We start from the raw sequence: 23,518 nt of genomic DNA on the forward strand, positions 1-23,518 counted from the left end.
CCCGATAGCCAAAACAGGGGTAGATGTTGGAGTAGGAGTAGTAGAGGTAACAACCGCCTTGCCCTTAAGACCGGATTCAGCGGTCTTCAAGAGTCCTTGAAGCTTGCTGAGGGTAACTTACTCCTTGTTCATATGATATGTCATACGAAAATGGTCATAACAAGAAGGTAAGGAGTGCAAAATGATGTCAATTGCCAACTCCTCAGGGATGTTCACATTCAGCTTCAGCAAACGGTCCACATACCTTTGCATCTTTTGCATGTGGGCCGTGACGGATTCACCGTCCTTCATGCGGGTAGTTATTATGGAGGAGATTATTTCATACCGCTCCTGACGAGCACTCTGATGGTACCTTTCCATCAGGTCTTGGTGCATCTCAAAAGGGTAGAAATCTTCATATGACTTTTGGAGCTCGGTTGTCATCGTGGCCATCATGATACATGCCACCTTAGTAGCATCTCTCTCATGTGTCCTGAATTCAGCGATCTCCTCAGGAGTAGCAGTCGACTCATCAAGTTCTTTTAACTCCTTATCGAGGACATATTCCTTGTCCTCATAACGAGTAACCATCCTGATGTTCCTAATCCAATCCATGAAGTTGGAACCATCAAAGATGACCCTCCCACAAAGATTCATGAGAGAGAATGAACCAGTTGGGTTAGAGCCCGAAGCATTAGTGTTGGAAGACATCTGAAAGAAGAAAGCAAGTTTAGATTAGATATATAGAATCCTTAATAAGACACCCAAATGTAATATTAAGGCTAGGACCCAATCACAATATATTATACTTAGAAGAGGGATGTCGTAATCTAAGTAATAATACATTTGAAAGGTAGGTGAATGACGATTCACCAATTTCCACCATGAAAACAAAATGTATTATTAGGTTTTAATTGGATTTGAAATTCCTAGATTCTTTTGAGATTCATTGAACTTTTCAATGGCATGTTTCAATCTCGATTGTGCCCTTCAAGTTTTATGACTGGGATGCCGAGGATCACAAAACAAGGTGTGAATAACCATGCTAATTCACTTGGTACCCTTAATATTATCACCTAATCAATGTGCCAGTTAACCACACACGCTCCATTGATCTATGACAAACATTAAGTCACCCTTCATGATCCTTACTAGTCCAAGTTAGTGTGCCGGTTAACCACACACGCTCCACCAACGACTTGGTAAGGTACAAAGTGTGAATTCCATGGACTAGCACCATGTTCACATTTTTCCTAAAAGAACTAAGATTGGGAATTAAAGGGTTTAGTTACTTTATAATAATCATTATACTTTTAATGAGGATTTAAAGTCACTGTCCTACCCGTTCGGCTAACGACCCTCCACCAGTCAAGCAAGCGGTGGGTGAGAGTGAACACCCATTAAGTCGCCATTTTATAGGCAACAACCTTATACCCACCTTATAGACCGGCTTCGTGAATGAGGCCTACTAACGGTAGAACGACTTATTCTTATACATATATATATATATATATATATATATATATATATAATAATTAACCATTAATGTTATAAATAGTATAAGGGTTGAATTTTAACTATTAAAACTCTAAGGGTTGGAATTAAAGTTTATTAAAGTGTGTAAAACTTTACAAATTCCAAAACTTGAGGGCAAGTTTTGTAACTATCCAAAACTTTTTCATTTCATAACTTATGAATTAAAGGTTCATAAAAATGAAGACTCTTCATTTTCATGTAACTTATGTGTTTAAATGTGTGTGTTAAAGAAAGTGACCTTTGGATATCCATAACTTGAGGACAAATTATGGACTCCATTAAAACACATAAATGATCAAGAATTAATTCTAAACAATTCAGCAAATAATTCCTATCATCTTCTAAATTCATAAGAACATGAACATGATCATCAAAATTTCAAGAATTATATGAACACATAAAAATAATGGAATTTTGATATATGCTATTGTAAATGGATTAGAACCACCATTACACCAACTAAAACAAGTTTTAAAACACCAAAACAATTTAGGGTAATGTTTCTAGTCCATTTCCAGCAGCAAAAGTCGAAAATCTGCACTCTGTCGCTCCTACTCGTCGAGTGCATGAACCTACTCGACGAGTAGGTTGAAGATACACATAGACTCGGCGAGTCCCCCCATGGACTCGGCGAGTTCATCAGGCAGACAACAAGTTTTTCGACTTTTTCAACTATTTTGCATCAAGTATCAAACAAGCAAGCCTAGGCTCTGATACCACTATTGGGTTTTGAGCAATCTAACACTTCCTAAGTGTGCATGCAACCCTAATAAACCTTGGATCTATGTTTGTCTAAATACATGCAAAATAATAATTTTCCAAGGTTCATAACCTATCTAACATGGCATGGGGTACTTTTAAACATAAAAGAGCTAGAAGAGATTACATATCTTTTTGATGAGATTGATTCTTTGGAGTTTGAGGGCCAAGCACCAATAGTGTGAATGCCTCAAATGGAATCACAAATCACCACAAACTCTTGGAAAACTTTTAGAGAATACACACACACTTATATTTTCGGCCACACACAAGCATATACCACTACTCCACTATTTCATGCAACATAAGCATACTTATATAGTGTACATGGTTAGGGTGAAACCCTAATAACCCATGACCTTTCCTTTTTCCAAGGATCCATGGGTTAAAAGCTCCATGGATCATCCATGGACTTCCATCCAAGCCTAGCCCATTAACAAATGAGTCTTAGCCCACACCATATAAAACCAATTTCCCATAATCTAATTAGTCTTCCTTTTAATCTCTAAATTAATTCATAATTAATTTAAGACTAAAACTAATTAAATAACATAACTTCATATTAATATATTATAACTTATAATATATTAATAAACATATGTGTATAACTCTCATAAAATTATCCATAAATAGTTCAGATGAAATGCAACCCAAATGGACCATGCTGGGTCGGGTCAAGTATATACCAAATAAGTTATGGACTTAGACACCTTATCCAACAGATTGTTCATGCCCACTCCTTGCCTAAATTCAAAATTTCGGGACGAAATTCCCTCTAACGGGGGGATGATGTGACAACCGTTAATTTTCGGTCAAGTCAAAGTCAACTAAAGTCAACAAGTCAAACCGGTCAACTCAATTTGCCCGTAGGTACTAGAGTTTACGTTATGTAATTTCTAAACAACTATCTATTCTAATGAGAGATCATAAATCGAAAAGTGCGTACATCCAGATCTCCTTAACCTAAAACGGTGGTACGTGGCGAGCCAAACCGATAAAACAATGTTGCATACTCATCGGGAGTATGCAAGATCCTTAAACAACGCTTAACGGGGTTTACGGACCTTGCACTGTGAAGCCGTACACTCACATTCGTCACACACAAAACCGCTCTCAATCGTTTTCACTTCATCTCTTCTTATCGGAAATCTCTCCCAGATCTCTCTTTGTATGAGAAATCTCTCCAAGAATGTCAAATCTCTCCCAAATCTCTCTGAGTATGTGAAATCTCTCCCAAATCTCGCTAAGTATGTGAAATCTCTCCCAAATCTCTCTAAGTACGTGAAATCTCTCCCAAATCTCTCTTTGTATGTGAAATCTCTCTAAGAATGTGAAATCTCTCCCAAATCTCTCTAAGTATGTGAAATCTCTCCCAAATCTCTCTTTGTATGAGAAATCTCTCCAAAAATGTCAAATCACTCTCAAATCTCTCTAAGTATGTGAAATCTCCCAAATCTCTCTAAGTATGTGAAATCTCTCCCAAATCTCTCTAAGTACGTGAAATCTCTCCCAAATCTCTCTTTGTATGAGAAATCTCTCCAAAAATGTCAAATCTCTCTCAAATCTCTCTAAGAATGTGAAATCTCTCCGAAATATCTCTTTGTATGTGAAATCTCTCCAAGAATGTGAAATCTCTCCCAAATCTCTCTAAGTATGTGGAATCTCTCTCAAATCTCTCTCAACTTTCTATAATCACTCGGGGCATCCCGACCCTCGAATTTGGCGAAAACAGCCCAAAAACGGAAGTCTACGCGAAAAACGGACTTAAGGAGCCGAAACCCCTCTTAGGACCCGAAAGTCCATTTAGGACCCGAAAGCCCTCTTAGGAACCGAACCCTTCTGAGCCGAAGGCTGTTGAACCGAACCCGAAAGGTCCTCTCGGGCCCGAACCTCGCATGCCTCACCCGAACCCGAACCTTCGGTCCATTTCGGGTCAAGGTTCCCTCGGACTAGTTCACTTCTGACCCTTCGGACCGAGCCTTCGGACTAACTCCTCGCCTTCGCTGCTTCTTCTGGTTTGCACACTTCGCTTCTGGCTCGGCACCAGCAAGGACCGAACCTCGGCCTAGGACCGAGAGGTCTCGCTGGAATGGCTTTTTCTCCCGGTTTTCAACTAAATTCGCGTTTTAGGCCCGTTTTTAATTGTTTTAATACGGGATTTTCACCCAAAACTTTATTTTAACATATAAGGACCCTTAACTATTAATTAATCACGTTTTTAAGGATAAAACCTTATCCAAAAGAGAGTGGGTGAAGTACAAAGGTAGAGTGTTGACTTTACTTATTTCTATGACACAAGCAACCACTCCCATACCCACTCCATGTCACTATTCACCACCAGCCCATCCCTAGTCACTTCATAGGTCCTTTCTCATTATTTTCAACCATACCCACGTTCTTAGGGCTGGAACATCCACCCTCTCTCCTCACACTTCATTCATTCTCTCATTTTTCACCAAGAACCACACTCCAAACTCTCTCATCTTTCTCTCTCCAATTCGAGAATTTCAAGGCATACTCCAAGACTTTTCTCCTACAATTAGTAAGTATAATCATCTTTCTTATGATTAGTACACATCCTCCAACTCAAAATCATAGATTGCTTACACAAACATCATCACATTCTTGTTAGATCTTCGAATCTTCTAGCGATTCTTCAAGTGTTCTTGGGTTGAACACTTCTCTTCTTCAACACTTACCTACTGAAATCACTCAAGGTGAGCTCATACCCCCACATTTTCATGTTTTCTCAAGTTTTTAGGGGGAGAATGCAAGTAAAACAACAAGAACAAAACTAAACTTTTCTAACAGCCTTCATCAGAAAAGTTGGACCCCATTCACGGACTGTTTTGGACAACTTAAACATTTTTGTTTACAAAACTGTTTTAGGTGTAAGTAGCTCCAGTTCTTAGCTTTAAAATGACAACTTGAACATCTCCATCCGATTTTTCTACAATTTATGGTGATTTTTACAAAACTGCCTATCATCTCAAACACCAATCCGGACCAGTCTATGAATATGGACTTGGTCACACAAGTTATAGGTCCCTAAAAATTATGGAAAAATTTATGAACCAACTAGACTCATTTTCCAAACTCTCTGAATTTACAGAACTTGATTTGGACATTTTATGATTTTTCTACAAATTTTCCAATAACAGCTACAGAAATTGTTATAAATAGAAAAACACAATAAATTTCATTTCACCTTGTAACATGTTGAGCAAGGTAAATATCATTATGTGATTATGTGTTATTGTAGTATGTGACATTTTTGTACTCATTTCTAGATGTACACCAGTTAACAAATGAATTTTCACTAGATAATACATGGAAATAACAAAGTGTTATAAATAAAGTACACCCATTACATACAAATGTATTATTAAACTATGTTAGGTATAGTTCATGTACTTTACTATTTCTACCCTTGTTTTTGATAAACTATAATAGGTATAGTTTATGATACTTTACATAATACAAATATATTTTCAGAAGGGTACGTTTATACAAAAGGGAACTTTCATTACGTTAAGTGTAAATTCATTACAAAAGCGTTTTCACAAAAGAGTTTCCATACTTTACAAACGTACTATAGTAGGTATGTTTTATGTTTCCATTAACACAACAAACACATTTCGGAAGCTTTTATTCCCACAGGAAAAGGCTTTACACTTATGCACACCACACGTAAACTTGTTAACCTAAACTGTGAGACATTCTCGTCCGTACGTCCGAGTACGGAATCTAATTCCTGCTAGTTATAATCAGAGTCTCCTGGAGGGAGAACGTGATAGTTGTATATAGATCTATATTGAATTTGACACCCCACACCTCGCTGCTAGCTACAGCCGGACCTGCAGGTCTGCGGGTGACATGTGTCATTTTCATATTCGCGACGCCTGAGAAACGTCGTAGCAGGTGTATACAGGTCATTAGTATGATTATAGCGGCTCACATAGGGATCTAACAACATAAGTTTATAGGGATTGCATAAATCAAAAGAGGTTTTATGTTAATGTAAAATCACTTTTTATATCAATAATTACAGATATTATGGTATATTTTCAGTCTTGGTATTTAAGACCACACATCATTCATTACGGGATTTTTCTCAAATCTAAAAGGGGTTTTATGTCAATTTAAAACCACAATTATATCTTTAAGTATGAAAAAATACTTATTCATTTCGGTCCTGGTATTTAGGACTACATAACTTTTATAAGGAAAATATTGGATTTTTCTTGGTGATATACATCTTCTTACAAAGATCGATTTTCAAACTCGTACTGTCAAAAGCTTATGAACTCACCAACCTTTGTGTTGACACTTTTTCAAAACTATTTGTATTCTCAGGAATTCAGTGAATCTGGAAATCAACCACGTTTTGAGGATGGGACGATAAATCGTCAAACAGTTCATTTTGTATCATAATGTAATTGATTCGAATCATGTAAACATATACTTTGGTGTACCTTTTTCAATTATATTTATGATGGTTGTATTTACTTCGAGCACTATTATACTCGTTGTTGTGATACTCTACATGAAGTCCTCCACCCCCGGACGTTTCCGCCATCCTTGGTTTAGGGGTGTGACAACCTTGACCATCATATAGGTCAAGTACCTCTCGACGTACCAAGCGATATCCCTCTTCATGCACGACCACCAATAACTCAACCTCAGATCCCGATACGTCTTGGTGGCCCCCGGATGGATAGTAAAATGAGACTTATGAGCCTCTTCCAACACAATCTATTTGACCCCACCAGACACAGGAACCCATACCCGACCACAATGGGTCAACAAACCATGACTGTCGGGCACAAATCTGGTGATCTCGCCCCTGGTCCTCACAATCTTCCAATTTTCTTCCCACACCCCTCAGCCTGAGCCTCCCTAATCAACCTCACAAGTGGAGAATCCACAGATATCCTCATACATGACACCGAAACAGAATATCCAGCCAACTTGTGGCTCAAGGAATCCGCCACCACATTCGCTTTACCCAGATGGTAAAGGATCTTGCAGTCATAATCCTTAACTACATCCAAGTACTTGTGCTGCCTCATGTTTAGGTTCGGCTGATCCATAATATGCCTCAAACTCTTATGATCTGTGTAGATGGTACAACGGACCCCATAAAGGCAATTCCTCCAAATCTTAAGGGTGAAAACCACCGCCCCCAACTCAAGATCATGCGTGTGATATCTCGTCTCATGTGACTTCAGCTGCCATGAAGCATAAGCTATCACTCGTCCTCTCTGCATGAGAACTGCCCCCAACCCGATGATGGACACATCACAGTAAACCACAAAATCCTTGATTCCCTCAGGGAGGGTCAAAATTGGGGCCTCGCAAAGCCTCTGTGGAAGGATCTCAAATGTTGACTGCTGCTTAGGGCCCCATCGAAAATCTACCCCCTTCCTCGTCAGACGAGTGAGGGGTACTGCAATCTTGGAGAAATCCTGAATAAATCTCCTGTAGTACCCTGCCAAACCCAGAAAACTCCTGATATCTGAGGGAGATTTCGGAACTTCCCACTGCATCATGGCCTCGATTTTGGTCGGATCGACGAAAATCCCATCCTGATTAATGAGATTTCTAAGGAACTGAACCTGTCGTAACCAAAACTCATATTTCGAGAACTTAGCATAAAGTCGTTCTTGCCTCAAAACCTCTAGAATCTCATGATGATGCTCCACATGCTGCTCTCTAGTCTTGGAATACACCAATATATCACTAATAAAAACGATGACCGAGCAACCGAGCATTGGCCTGCATACTCAATTCATCAAATCCATGAATACCACAGGCTCATTGATGAGCCCGAATGGCATCACCACAAACTCGTAATGTCTATAACGAGTTTGGAACGCTATCTTCTCCACGTTCTTCTCCCTTACCTTGAACTAATGGTACACTGACCTCAGGTCAATCTTGGAGAACCAAGATGCTCCCTGCAACTGATCAAAGAGATCATCAATCCACAGAAGGGGATAACGGTTCTTCACCGATAACTTGTTTAACTCCCGGTAATCAATGCACATCCGATGTGAACCATCTTTTTCTTGAAGAATAGAATCGGTGCTCCCTTCGGAGAACTGTTTTCCTAGTAGCTCCTGCAGCTGAGATGACAACTCCTACATCTTAGGCGGTGCCAATCGGTACGACGCCTTGGCAATAGTGGTCGCACCTAGTACAAGATCGATCCTGAACTCGACCTGCCTCTCAGGAGGCACACCAGGTAACTCCTCCAGGAATACATCAGCAAACTCCCTGACAACCGGAACATCAAAAACCAACACCTGATCACTAACCCGCGTGTCCACCATATAAGATAAATAATCTACATACCTGTGATGAATATACTGTCGAGTTGTGGCAGCCGAAAAAAACCTTGAACCCAACCTAGTGCCCTCTCCATAAATAACCAGTTCTCCCCGACTTGGGGTTCGAACTACCACGCGATAACCCTCGTAGTCGATCATGGCACCGAAATGAACCAGCCAATCCATACCCACTATCACACAGACATCCCCCATTGGCATAGGAATCAAATCAATCAGGAAGGATACTCCAAAGATCTCCAACACAACGCTGATAAACCAAAGAAGCAGAAACCCTGTGTTCATTGGCGATTGAAACTCGCAACGGACACCCTAACTCCCCTATGGGCAAAGAAAACTCCCTACTAAAAGACCGAGAAACAAAGGACCGACTTGCACCCAAGTAAAACAACACTAAATTAAGCAAAGAGTTCACTAGATATGTACCTACCAAAGGTACAAACATATGAGCATAAAACAAACATAATCAACAAGATAAGGGATAGAAACATCCCAGTCACAAAATTCAGTGCTGCCCTGGCCTCCTCGGTAGTAAGATGGAAAGCGCGACCTTGAGCCCTTGGGCGCTCCGCCCTGCCCTGACTCCCATCAATTATCCTCAAAGTAGCTGGTGCTGGAGCCTGCACCAGATTGGCGGCTAACAAGGGACACTGGGCTTTCATATGGCACACTTGATCACAATGGTAAGAAAGTATGATGCCAAAAGTTGGACTCTGTTGCCGGCTATCCCTCGCAATGTGGCCCTGTTTGCCACATTTTTTGCAACCCTAAGAAGACTGACAAACTCCATCATGCACCTTGTCGCCCTTCCCACAAGTACGAACCTTCTGACTCCCCGACCTGGAGTCAGTGACCCTAAACTATTTCAGCACAGACTGCGACTACTTCGGGACTAGTCTTGACTCCCGAGTCAGAAACTCAATCTCAATCTCATGCCTCCTGCACCTCCAACAATGAACCATAACATTGTGTAGAAACAAACTACCTGATCTCCATATTGAGCATGCTCAAGTAATGGGTCATATGAGCCTGCTCAGATGCAGCAAACTCAAGGCAGAACATAGCTCTCTCTGTGAACATCTTGGTGATCTACGTCAGCATCTCAGACCCCTGTCTAAAATTCAGATACTCATGCACTAATCTCTTATGCTCCACCAGCGGGACATATCTGGAACGGAAAATATTAGAAAATTACACCCATGACACAACAACTCTCTGCTCTAGAGAATAAGAACTAGAAGTGAGCCTCCACTAATCCTTCGCTCTGGACCTCCGAAGGTTCAGAGCGCACCTGACCTTCTAGTTGGTAGGGCATGAACAATTGAAGAAACATCCCTACATATAAGATAGCCACCTCCTGGCTATGATCGGGTCCTAAAATACATTGAAAGTCGGGGGCTTCATATTATCGAAGTCCCGATACTGAAAGACCCACCTTGTCCCAACACCTGCAGCCGTCACGGCTGTAGAGGCTGCAACAGCAGCCTTCTCAACAATGGTTGCATAACGATCATCAAATAACTCCATCATCATGGTATTGATAGACCCGAACATCTCTGGAATCTGACCACATACAATAGCAACCACCTCCACATGAATGATCTCCCTGACGCGGTCCTCTGATAATACTAGCTTACCCTGTCTGCCAGCTCCTGATCCTAACCCGGATCCGATCTCAACTTGTTTGGTAGTCACCATACTGAAAATACACCAGGAAGATATTAGATAATCCACATATCATAATGGGGAACCAACTCCAAACGAAACCCTAGGGGTGGTGACTTCCTTACTATGTGTATGGTTCATGTACTTTCAGTAGTACGGGCCCACACTACCTTCTACACCTACCTGTATTCATCTCAAGTATCGTTACAACGCCCTAACAATACTCATAAGCATAGTTAAACACTCAATCCACACTCTCTAGAGGAAAGACTAAAGATCTCGCAACTGTTCGGCTAACCCCACACAACTCATCCATGAAACTTCCACCAACCTTGCAGCACTTGTGTATGCCAGCCATACATAACATTGAACCCTATAGACATTCAAATATTTGATCCTACCCTAAGCCCTTCATCAAACAAGAACATGAAATAAGGCCAAACCAAACATTCTCAGGCTATAAGATCATAGTTATATATAACCATGATGTATACACTAAGCAACTATAGTAACGATGTCAATTCCATAAAATAAAGGTCCTAGGCTATCAGGCATATATAATCATGCGATTTTATCATGCAATTCCTGCAGATCCCTAGCCTATCACTAGAATGCTATTCTAACATATTACAATATCACATAACAATATGGTATTTTGGGGTCTACTTACTAGCTCTGGCTGATCGTACACTGATATTGCCATATTTATGCATGTTTTTAGGAAATATTTACTGATATTTTTATACATATTTTGGTTATTTGCATAGAATAATGATACTTATAAGCTTTAATTGTACTTTGCAGACAAATAGAATCACTTTTGGAGAAAAGGACTACAATCATCAAAGATTGGAACTTTGGAGGCGTGGAGAGTAAAAGAGAAGAAAACTCACCTAATCAACTACATTCATGTCGTGAGACATATCTATTCACGACGTGAGTACAAATATTCTAAAAGATAGGATACGCATAGAGGAGTCCTTTCCTAACACAGATGATTACTATATTCACATCGTGAGACATATATGTTCATGACGTGAGCGCAAAAAATCAGAAAACTATATATTGGCTTATTCCCTACGACTTAAAAAAACTTTTGGCTGACTTGGAAAGTTTCTGGAGTCGAAAACCAGAAGAAGAAAAGGTCAAGAATTAGGTTGCGTACCAAAGAAGAAGGAAGAGCTCATACTCAGCTTATTAGTTTGGTACATTCAAAACATGATTAAGACTAGGGTTTGTTTGCTAGGATGTCCAGCTAAATCTAGCTGCTACTATTAGCTAGATGAAGCTGGAACTCATGGTTTAAATACTTTAGCTTTATTTACTTGTTGGTTATGACTTGTGTTTAATTGATTGAACCTAACATGCTTGACTTAATATTTGATTGCTTTAAATTCCTGTTCTGTGTAGTTAGTGAATATGAATCTGCATGAATTTGAATACCTAGTAATTTAGTGAACATTAGATTATTAGAGCTAAGATAGAACCAATCTTAGATAAGTAATTGAACTATTGAATTAGGTTGTGCTAGAGAACTCATATTATGACCATAAGTGTAACACCCGAAAACAGAAAGGTCAAGAAAGGAAAGGAAAAACCCTAAGTTAAAGAGGGTTGACTCGTCGTGTCCAGGGAGGAACTCGGCGAGTCAGAGCGGGATCCGGGTGTAAAGTAAGTGACTGACTCGGCGAGTCGGCAAGTGGACTCAGCGAGTCTGGTTTGGGTTGGGAAACCCTAATTTCGGGACCTGGTACCCTATTTAAGCATCTTATTCTCTTCCATAGGGCTCATTTGCGGCCCCTATAGTCCAGAACCAGAAACCTTAAGCCTCCATTGTTGCTCATTCAAGCTTTCTTGCCATTTTGGGTGATTTGAAGGAAGAAGGAAGAAGGCACCCATTGGGGATTCAAGGATTTGCAGTAGACCCAGAGTTTGTGGGATTTTCCAGAGCATTTGAAGGTAATGAGCCGCTACCTTCACTCTTTTGCATTTACAACAATCTTTATCTTGAGATTTGGGGCTTTTAGGGCAAGTTTAAGAACCATTTCGAGTTAGAAGCTCAGATCTGAAGTTGCTACTTCAGATCTAAGTGTATCTTGGCCTAGAGAATCATAAAGCATCAGTTTTTGGGTTGATTGTTAAACCCCTTTGTCTTAAACCCTAGTTTATAGTGTTTTGAGCCTAGATCTCCTTAGCCACACGTAAAGTTTGCCACTTTACGTAAGAAATAGACTTTAGAAGAGTGGATATACAGTTTGAAGTCCATGCAAGACTCAAAATTCCTCTGCATGTATGTAGATCTGAATGGACTCGGCGAGTCCTTCGAGTGGACTCGGCGAGTAGCATGAAGATGAGGAGGAACTCGACGAGTGGGATGAACAACTCGTCGAGTCGGATGAAGTTGGGTAGGAACTCGGCGAGTTGGAAGAACAACTCGACGAGTTGGTTGAAGATTGTCTAGGGCTCGGCGAGTCTATTCGTGGACTCAGGGAGTCAGGTCGCGAAAACCCAAACCCTTCAAGTTGAGACTCGAATCAGTGAGTCGGGTGGAGACTCAGCGAGTTGGACAGGACAGGTGTCGGTAATCGTTGGACTCGGCGAGTCATGGACTGACTCGGTGAGTTGAGTCGCGAATAGAAGGACCCTGAGCATATGAACTCGGCGAGTCAGTAGGTGGACTCGGCGAGTAGGGTTGACCTGGAAGGTTGACTTTGACCAGGACGTTGACTTTGGCCATAGTTGATTTGGTTGTCTTTCGGGGGTCAGTTAGTTTAAGTGTTGCATTGATATTGATAGCTCAGGGAGCTAGTGGAGCAGGAGTTCAGTGAGTGGTCGAGCAAGAGCTAGTGGGATCATCAGCGAGTTCCATCAGTACAGGTGAGTTTCCTTTCCAGTAGGAACGGGTCTACGGCCACAATGCCAGCCCGAGTAGCTAGCAATAGTTTCCAGACTTCGGTCCGATGCAGTAGTTAGTATGTTTGATGCCTTCGTGGCTCAGACAGGATTTATGTGTTACGTGTTCCGGGCTACGGCCGATGCAGTATGCAGTATATGTGTGTTCATGCTAGTTGATACGTTTATGTTATGCTTTATTCAGTTAGTTTCCAGACTTCGGTCCGATGTAGGGGGCAAGGCCCCAGTTAGTCCGGACTTCGGTCCGATGCAAGGGACAAGGTCCCAGTCAGTTTCAGGACTTCGGTCCGATGCAGGGGGCAAGGCCCCAGTTAGTCCAGACTTCGGTCCGATGCAGGGGACAAGGTCCCAGTCAGTTTCCGGACTTCGGTCCGATGCAGGGGCAAGGCCCCAGTTAGTCCTGACTTCGGTCCGATGCAGGGGACAAGGCCCCAGTCAGTTTCCGGACTTCGGTCTGATGCAGTGGGCAAGGCCCAGTATGTGCTTTATATGTTATTGTATGGTATGTGGTAGATTGGGGGAGCTCACTAAGCTTCATGCTTTCGGTTTTTAGTTTTGGTTTCAGGTACTAAATTTTCAAAAAAGGAGCTCAGGAAGATTACAGTGCACACACCATAGCCAGTTAGCCTTGAAATGTTTGACTCTGATAATGATATTATGTTTTGAATTAATACTCGAGAAATTATGTTATGACTTATGATACAGTTTTTATAAATATGATTTTAGTAATGTTTTTAAAGAAATTTTTAGTTGTGATTTTTGGGTCGTTACAAGTTGGTATCAGAGCCTTGGTTTGAGGGATTCGGGCGCACTCCCGAGTGTGTCTGAACTCAAACTAAGGAAGAGGTATAAAGTTTTCAAGAGAAAAACCATGGTTACAAAAGAATTTTGAGAAAGGAAAACAATTTTAGAAAAAGTATAAAGAAAAGAGTTTTAGAAAAAATGAAAAGAATTTTGAAAAGAGAAAAGGGTGTGGTGCATGCAATCAGCCGAGCTCAAGTAAGTACCCCAAAATACCCATACAAGTTTATGTTATGATTATCAGTTTCAGTTTCAGTAGAACAACATGCTAGAATAGGACTAAGGATCTAGGAAGATGCCTTATGTGCCTGCTTTATGTGTTTCAGCTTGATAAGAATTTCATGCTAGTATTGAGTAGACAGTAGTAGGATAGCCTGTGTAGGTTATGCCTGATAGTATGAGCTTAGCATTGTATGCTAGTACAGTTTCTTGTCATGAGAATAGTTTTGCCTGAGTATGTTTCCTTTATCCGAATGCTGCCTGCTTTGTGCTTTGTGGGACTCTGAGTGATGGGAGTTAGCCATTAGGTGAATACGTCACATCACATGTGATCAGGGTTGAATAATCTCAGAGTGCTGGATATGGCCCTACTTCGCAGCTCTCGTTTGAGTCTAACCGTTGCAGGGACTAGACTTTTACTCGAAGGATTATCTGAACCTCATTGCATGTGATGGTATTCAGGTGGTGGCTAATTGGCATTATAAGGAGGCCTTCAGCAGCTGAGGACTGGTTTGGGTGGAGTCAGAAGTTCCCTAGGGCAAGCCTAGGATGAGAGTAGCAGAGATCAGTAGTAGAGAAAAGAGGACTTGGTGGAGTTGAGGTAACTCTTGAGGAAAGTACGGATAGATGTGGAAGGTAGTATGGGCCCGTACTACTGAAAGCAGAGGATCCGTACTCGATTCAAGAGGGGCCAAGGCAAAACCAGGGAACTAGTAGAGTGTGTGAGAGATCCCTCAGCAGTAGTGTGTAAATTGATCAGGAATTGTTATATTTTCAGCATGGTGACATTGCGCGAGCTACCAGTTAGCAGTTCAGGTATCGAGGAGGGATCTGGCTCAGGCTCTGGAGCCGGGCAACTTGGTGATTAGATGAGGGATTTCTTTTCCGCAGAGATCATGGGCAACATCATTGATCAGACTCCTGTGATTTTCGGCTCGGTTAGAGAGGCCATCGTGGAGCGTATAGACAGTAATCTTGAGGCCTTAAAGGTCGGGATAGTTTCAGGACAGATTGGGGCTCGTCTAGATCCCGATTCTTATGGATTTCAGGGATCCATCGGGGAGGGAGATCCTATTTCTAGTTTTTTCCATCAGCGAATAGGAGTGAGTGGGGCATCTTGTCTCTAAGAGAGACCTCTGCATGATTGGATAGTTGAGGAGGTTTCGCGAGCCATTCGCGAGGATCTTCCCGACATGGTTGTGAGGATCACTGATAGGTTGATTGTGAAGCTCCAGGATCAGACAGCTGTTGTTCAGTCGATGGGCGGTGTCGACAAGGTAACGCAGGAGCGAGGGGCGGGCAGGGAATCAGAAAGGAAGAGGAAAACGGATGAGACTCAGGTAGCCACAGGTTCGGGTAAGAGGCCCAAGGGTTCGGATTTGAGGACGAGGGACTATCAGAGCCGCAATCGATGCGGGAAGTGCGGAAGGACACACATGGGTGTGTGCAGGCGTAGAAGTGGTGGCGATGCTGGATGTTTCAAGTGCGGCCAGATTGGTCATTTTAGCAGAGACTGTGTTGTTACCATCGCTCAGGGACTTGATCCGATATGTTTCCATTGCAGTCAGAGGGGCCACAAGAAGGCCCACTGTCCGAGTTTGTATACAGCAGGGCAGGTGCCAACTCCTGCCCCTGGGACTTCGAGAGCCACCAACGGACATCAGGGCCGGGCAAGGGCGCCCACGGCTCGGAGCCGAGTTTTCCGGTTGATTTCAGCAAGGATTCGAGCAGCACTGAGTGATGGAGGTATGTATCTTTTACCTTCCTGTCAACTATTATTTGTGATATTATTGTTATGTTGCTGCATTGTTATCAATAAGCTTAAGTGTTGGGGTATTATATGACCTGCTTGTGACTGAGTTTTATGCCATCTGCATACCTTGGAATTAGAATGGTGAATTGGAGGTCATCCCCTTTAGATCAGGTTACTTCAGATACAGTAACTATAGCATGTATGTGTAAGATGCAGTAGTGCCTTACTACTTGCGGAAGGCATTAGTCGGGTAATGATCAGTTATATTTTCAGTAGTGATAACCCAGAGTTTTTAGTGGAGTAGCTAGCGGTCAGTAAGGAAGTGGGTTGGGGATGTGCACCCCAAACGCAGGTTCTCGGGATGTAGTCCCTAAAGCAAATGCAGTTAAGGATCGAAGGGTGATCAATTAGATAGTAAGAAGGGTGCGGATCTGGTAGGAGTTAGTTGGAGCGCCGACGGAGGTAAACGTTGGCGGACAACATATCGCCCTTTTAATGGAAGGAATGTTGGGAATCCTTTCGACCAGTGAACAGTCAGGAGTTAGCCGAATCCAAGTGGGGGAGAACCCTCCGAGTATACAAGGGTAAGAGCACGCAGTTCCAGAATGAGTACACGACCTCTGAGAGGAAAGGATAGTAGTGCAGCGATTGATGGATTGAGGAGTTCAGAGTTGGGAGTTTGAGGAACTTCCCAACAATGAGTTCTTGTGATTGAAATGGTTAGTAACTGGTTGGGAATTCAGGGTTGGAGGACCGCCTGTAGGACCCTAGTGAGTCGGAATGAGGATCCTGAGAACGGTTAGCGAGAGATGCTTTCGTGTTAGTAGTCAGTGGCAGAGATGGCATGCAGGGTTGTGTGGGTTCTGGAGTTGGGGGGTTTGGAAACTTCCCAACGATAGTTTCATGTATCCGGATTAGTAGACGGTTGGTTTGGGAACCAAGCCGAAGAATTCCTCGATGGACCGCCAAGTGTATCAAGGATATAAGATGTCGAGGTTGATGTAGCATTCGATGTCTGAGGGCTGGTTTTGAGAAATCAGAATGAGGAATCACTAGCAGGACTAGGGATAGTTAGGATGTCCTCAGATAGTAGTAGAGTGTTGTAAGTATGCGGGGGTAGCCGTAGCATTCACTAGCAGTTAAATAGTAGTAGAGTGTTGTAAGTCTGCGGGGGTAGCCGTAGCATTCACTAGCAGTTAGATAATAGTAGAGTGTTGTAAGTCTGCGGGGGTAGCCGTAGCATTCACTAGCAGTTAGATAGTAGTAGATTGTTGTAAGTCTGTGGGGGTAGCCATAGCATTCACTAGCAGTTAGATAATAGTAAAGTGTTGTAAGTCTGTGGGGGTATCCGTAGCATTCACTAGCAGCCAGATAGTATTAGAGAGTTGTAAGTCCGCGGGCGTAGCCATGGCCTTTACCAGGTTGGTAGGCAGCATGAGCGCGTTGTTGGGTAGGGGGAAGCAGTAGTACCCACCCGTTCGGGTGCATTAGTGAGGATATGGGAATCCACGGGTTAGATTTCGGATTTCCCAAGTGTTTCAGTTATTGTTAAGTCGGCAATTTGTCAGTAGATCGTCACCTCAGTTATGAGATCAGAGTAGCAATGGACCGTTGGGGTCCGGGTATGTTAAGGGTTACCGTCAGTCTGGGAGCCATCATGTTGTTAGTCGTGTAATTGATGATGTCAGGATGCGATGCTTGGACCTGATCGGTGGATCGGAAGGTTATTAGAGCCACAGTGACAAGATAACTAATGGAAACTAGTTCCAGAGAAAGATTTCATTCAGAAGTCGTAGGAGCGACTAAGTGAGGAGTCCTTTGACTCCACAGTTGAGTTGGAACTCGATGTTGCAGATAACCGACGAATGATTGGAGACCAGGAAGGTCTTGAGATGTTGTGGGAAGCAGCCATATAGCTAGTTCAGTGATTCAGCTAGTTTAGTGCTTCAGCCAGTTCAGTGTTTCAGGTAGTTCAATGTTCCAAGCAGTTCAGTATTGTAGGCAGTTTAATGTTTCGGGTAGTTTCAATATGAGTAGCAGAGTGGATAGAACAGTTAAAGATAGTCGAAGTATCTTCAGAAGTCGCTGGAAGCAACGAGTAGGTTGTGGTGGGGTGTAGGGACCGGTGGTAGTCCGGTAACTAAGATATCGGCAGATTAGTTGGACCAGGGTGGTCTCAATGCATCCGGTAGGCGGATGAGGGGTAACAAAATTTTCATTCGGAGGAAGTAACGTTAAGGAAATTATGGAAAAGAGAAGAATTCAGTATGTACCATCAGTAGTGACCAGCACTGTGAGTGGCCGGAGTGATGGACAAAAGGGTTAAAGTCACCAGGCAGGGTTTTGAGGCGGATTGCAGGTCAGGTGATCATAGAGAACTTCGAGGACGAACTTTAGTTTAAGTGGGAGAGAGTTGTAACACCCGAAAACAGAAAGGTCAAGAAAGGAACGGAAAAACCCTAAGTTAAAGAGGGTTGACTCGTCGTGTCCAGGGAGGAACTCGGCGAGTCAGAGCGGGATCCGGGTGTAAAGTAAGTGACCGACTCGGCGAGTTAGCAAGTGGACTCGGCGAGTCTGGTTTGGGTTGGGAAACCCTAATTTCGGGACTTGGTACCCTATTTAAGCATCTTATTCTCTTACCTAGGGCTCATTTGCGGCCCTATAGTCCAGAACCAGAAACCCTAAGCCTCCATTGTTGCTCATTCAAGCTTTCTTTCCATTTTGGGTGATTTGAAGGAAGAAGGAAGAAGGCACCCATTGGGGATTCAAGGATTTTCAGTAGACCCATAGTTTGTGGGAGTTTCCAGAGCATTTGAAGGTAATGAGCCGCTACCTTCACTCTTTTGCATTTACATTAACCTTTATCTTGAGATTTGGAGCTTTTAGGGCAAGTTTAAGAACCATTTCGAGTTAGAAGCTCAGATCTGAAGTTGCTACTTCAGATCTAAGTGTATCTTGGCCTAAAGAATCATAAAGCATCAGTTTTTGGGTTGATTGTTAAGCCCCTTTGTCTTAAACCCTAGTTTATAGTGTTTTGAGCCTAGATCTCCTTAGCCACACGTAAAGTTTGCTACTTTACGTAAGGAATAGACTTTAGAAGAGTGGATCTACAGTTTGGAGTCCATGCATGACTCAAAATTCCTCTGCATGTATGTAGATCTGAATGGACTCAGCGAGTCCTTCGAGTGGACTCGGCGAGTAGCATGAAGATAAGGAGGAACTCGACGAGTGGGATGAACAACTCGTCGAGTCGGATGAAGTTGGGCAGGAACTCGGCGAGTTGGAAGAACAACTCGACGAGTTGGTTGAAGATTGTCTAGGGCTCGGCGAGTCTATTCGTGGACTCAGCGAGTCAGGTCGCGAAACCCCAAACCCTTCGAGTTGAGACTCGAATCAGTGAGTCGGGTGGAGACTCAGCGAGTTGGACAGGACAAGACTCGGTAATCGTTGGAATCGGCGAGTCATGGACTGACTCGGCGAGTCGAGTCGCGAATAGAAGGACCCTGAGCATATGAACTCGGCGAGTCAGTAGGTGGACTCGGCGAGTAGGGTTGACCTGGAAGGTTGACTTTGACCAGGACGTTGACTTTGGCCATAGTTGATTTGGTTGTCTTTCGGGGGTCAGTTAGTTTAAGTGTTGCATTGATATTGATAGCTCGGGGAGCTAGTGGAGCAGGAGTTCAGTGAGTGGTCGAGCAGCAGCTAGTGGGATCATCAGCGAGTTCCATCAGTACAGGTGAGTTTCCTTTCAAGTAGGAACGGATCTACGGCCACAATGTCGGCCCGAGTAGCTAGCAATAGTCTCCGGACTTCGGTTCGATGCAGTAGTTAGTATGTTTGATGCCTTCGTGGCTCAGACAGGATTTATGTGTTACGTGTTCCGGGCTACGGCCCGATGCAGTATATGTGTGTTCATGCTAGTTGATACGTTTATGTTATGCTTTATTCAGTCAGTTTCCGGACTTCGGTCCGATGCAGGGGGCAAGGCCCCAGTTAGTCCGGACTTCGGTCCGATGCAGGGGACAAGGTCCCAGTCAGTTTTCGGACTTCGGTCCGATGCAGGGGGCAAGGCCCCAGTTAGTCCGGACTTCAGTCCGATGCAGGGGACAAGGTCGCAGTCCGTTTCCGAACTTCGGTCCGATGCAGGGGGCAAGGCCCCAGTTAGTCCGGACTTCGGTCCGATGCAGGGGACAAGGTCCCAGTCAGTTTCCGGACTTCGGTCCGATGCAGTGGGCAAGGCCCAGTATGTGCTTTATATGTTATTGTATGGTATGTGGTAGATTGGGGGAGCTCACTAAGCTTCGTGCTTACGGTTTTCAATTTTGGTTTCAGGCACTCAGTTTTCAAAAGAGGAGCTCGGGAAGATGACAGTGCACACACCATAGTCAGTTAGCCTGGGAATGTTTGACTCTGATAATGATATTATGTTTTGAATTAATACTCGAGAAATTATGTTATGACTTATGATACAGTTTTTATAAATATGATTTTAGTAATGTTTTTAAAGAAATTTTTAGTTGTGATTTTTGGGTCGTTACAATAAGTGTGTTTTTCAAATCAATCTTACATGGCTCCAATTCTATTTAATAATTAATTATGTGTTAAATATTGTGTGACCATACATAGATCTACATGAATTAATTAATGTTAGTAAATTTACAACTGAATTACTAATACTGTCTTAATTGGTATCCAACAGTAATTATCATAACTAATTTATAAACCATTGAGGGAAAGTGGATTCGAACTAATAGAAGTGTTGTGTTTATTGATTGAATTTGTGTTAAAGATTTAAGTTCTTCTAAACTTGCAAAAATAGATAAAAACCGTTTCCTTTGTTAGAAATTAGGTTAATTTAATAGTAGGTAGATTAATTATTTTAAACCATTCCCTATAATCGACATCCGACTTACCCAAACTATTCAATAATTCGACTAGGTACACTGCCTAGGTGCATTTTAGTTAGTTAAGTTAGGTTATAAATTTAAAACTAGTAGGTAGTTTTGTGCACATCAAGTTTTTTTTGCGCCGTTGCCAAGGAACGGCTTATTTAATTGTTGATTTATTTTCTTTAAATTAATCGATCCTTTTTGTGGGATAAAACCTGCAAAAAGTTAATTTTTCAGCCTAGATTTTTGTTTCAGTACTAGACTCACGACGTGAGTACAGTATTTTTCGTTTTTCTTTGTTTTTCTTTTCTGTTAAATTTTCTGCGACAACACGAGGTGGTACTCTTTACTACGTCGTGGTGACCAGTCAGTAGGCAAATTTTAGTTAATTTTAGTTCAGTTTTGCGTTTTTATTTTTGTTTATTTTGCTAAAGTTCATGACCAAAGGCTCTAACACACCTTTGGTGCCACCACTTGAAGATCCAGAGTCGGCTCTTCACAAGAAGACGGATAAGAACACAGGAGTGAACCAAACACCAAAGAAATCACTTTTTAAATATCTAAAGTTAGTTTTTGGAAAGAATTTAGGAACGAAAGTGGGAGAATCTAGTACATCATCAAAGGTTGAAAGCTTTGATAAAAAAATCTAACCCACAAGAATCCGAGTACGAATCTGACCCAGAATTCGAACTACATAGAAGTGAATCCGAAGACGAGCCAGAAAACGAGGTGGCAAACATTGAGAATATGTCTATGGGAGCTTACAAGAAGTGAATTAGAGATGATTTTGGTCAGGGGTTAGTACAACCTGAAATTCCTGCCACTTCCACATTCGAGCTGAAAGAAAACATCCTTACTGCACTTAAGGATGTTCCATTTTATGGGAAGGATCATGAGGATGTTGTTAAGCATCTAGATAAGGTCAATGACATTGCAGATTATTTCAATGCCCCTAATGTTCCTAGAGAGACAGCTTTACTGAGGATGCTACCAGTCACTTTTAAAGGAGCTGCAAAAGACTGAATGAAGGCACTAGCACCTGGTGCAATCACTACTTGGGCACAAATGCATGATTAATTTCTATAACAATTCTTCTCGCCTTCCAAGATAGCTAAACTCAAGAAGGCAATAGCCAATTTTGATCAAAATCCGGGTGAGTCACTTTAAGAGGCATGGGAACGCTACAAAGGTTTGTTAAGTAATTGTCCTCAACATGACCTTAACATTTAACAAGAAGTATCCATATTCTATGATGGGGTCAATGTCATGATAAGAAAACTCCTTGATTACCAAGGACCACTTACAAAGAAAAATCCAAATGAGATCAAGGTGCTAATTGAAGAGTTCGCTAAGCATTCTCGTGATTACCACAATCCAAGGCATGAAGGCATTAAAGGAATTAGGGGAGGAAGTTCTGAAGACATGGCTGCTATGCTAGCCATGCTCAACACTATGGATAGGAGGATGACGAAGATGGACCAGTCAATACATGCTATAAGAGTTGGTTGTGAAAGGTGCAATGGTCAACACTTGACTAAGGATTGCAACTTGGATGAATATTGGAATAAAAGAGCTCAAGTTTTCTTATCGAGATAAATACTATGAAGACTGTAGAAAACCAAAGAAAGAGTGGCTGCCATATGATGAATACAAGAAGGAGAAGGAGGAGAAATATAGGCCGACAGGCCGAGGCTTCTACCAAAAAGAGCAACCACCAGCTGAGATGAAAGTTGACTTGGAAAACATGCTAGTTCGTTTTATGGAAGCTTCTAAGAAAAGGCATGATGATATTGATGCAACACTTAAGGATCAAAGAATAATGATAAAAGAACAACAATCAATGATGAAAGAGCATCAGGAAATGATGATTGACTAGAAAACATCTTTAAGAAATCATCAAGCATCGATACACAATCTTGAAGCCCAACTTGGTCAACTAACAACTTTGGTTAACGAAAAATTTTCTCCAAAATTTCCCAAAAAGAAGACTCAATCCCATGTCATGGTGATCGATACTGAAGAAGAGGCTATTTCTGAGTTCCTAGAAGCCTTAGAAGTGGAGCCAAAGAAGCCCAAACCGAAGCCAAAGAAGTTGAAGCTCGAAAATAAAAATGCTACTGAAACACCGAGTTCACAACGTGAGTCTTCTATGCTCTCATTGTGGTCCCGATCTCAATAGAAAACTGCAGAAATTGATCCAACTTATCATCCACCTTTACCGTTCCTTTCCCGAGCTAATATCCATCCACTGGAGCCGGAGCATCTGGAGTTCATGAAGCAAGTAAAAGGGATTCCAATTAATACTCCTTTTATCGAGTCATTATCTAGTATTCCCAAGTACGCGAAGTTTCTACAAGATTTGATAGACACTCGTCAGCAGTTGAAGAAAAATTCCAAGGTTATTCTAAGTGAACAGAGCTCAAGATTCGTATTGGGAGAGTTACCTAAGAAGATGGGAGATCCTGTATGCCTCACTCTTCCATGTGAGTTTGTGAATATTCTGAAGACTTATGCTTTAGCGGATTCAAGGGCTAGCATAAATTTGATGCCTTATTCATTTACCAGAAGCTGAATATTCAGAAAACGAAGGCTATAAGAATGACCATTCACATGGCCAATCGTTCAGTGACACATCCCAAAGGCATTATAGAAGA

The 23,518-nt window shown here is 42.1% G+C and overlaps 1 non-coding gene across 1 annotated transcript; it reads right to left on the bottom strand.

Annotated features, from left to right (window-relative positions):
• Positions 1 to 21,977: 21,977 nt before the first annotated feature.
• LOC145071907 (small nucleolar RNA R71) lies at positions 21,978 to 22,084 on the bottom strand. Its single transcript, XR_013690869.1, has one exon. It is a non-coding gene; the product is annotated as a small nucleolar RNA R71 (small nucleolar RNA).
• Positions 22,085 to 23,518: the final 1,434 nt, after the last annotated feature.

Source organism: Lactuca serriola, chromosome 8 (assembly GCF_051521515.1).
Source record: "Lactuca serriola cultivar US96UC23 chromosome 8, Lser_US96UC23_V15, whole genome shotgun sequence".
Lineage (NCBI taxonomy): Eukaryota > Viridiplantae > Streptophyta > Magnoliopsida > Asterales > Asteraceae > Lactuca > Lactuca serriola.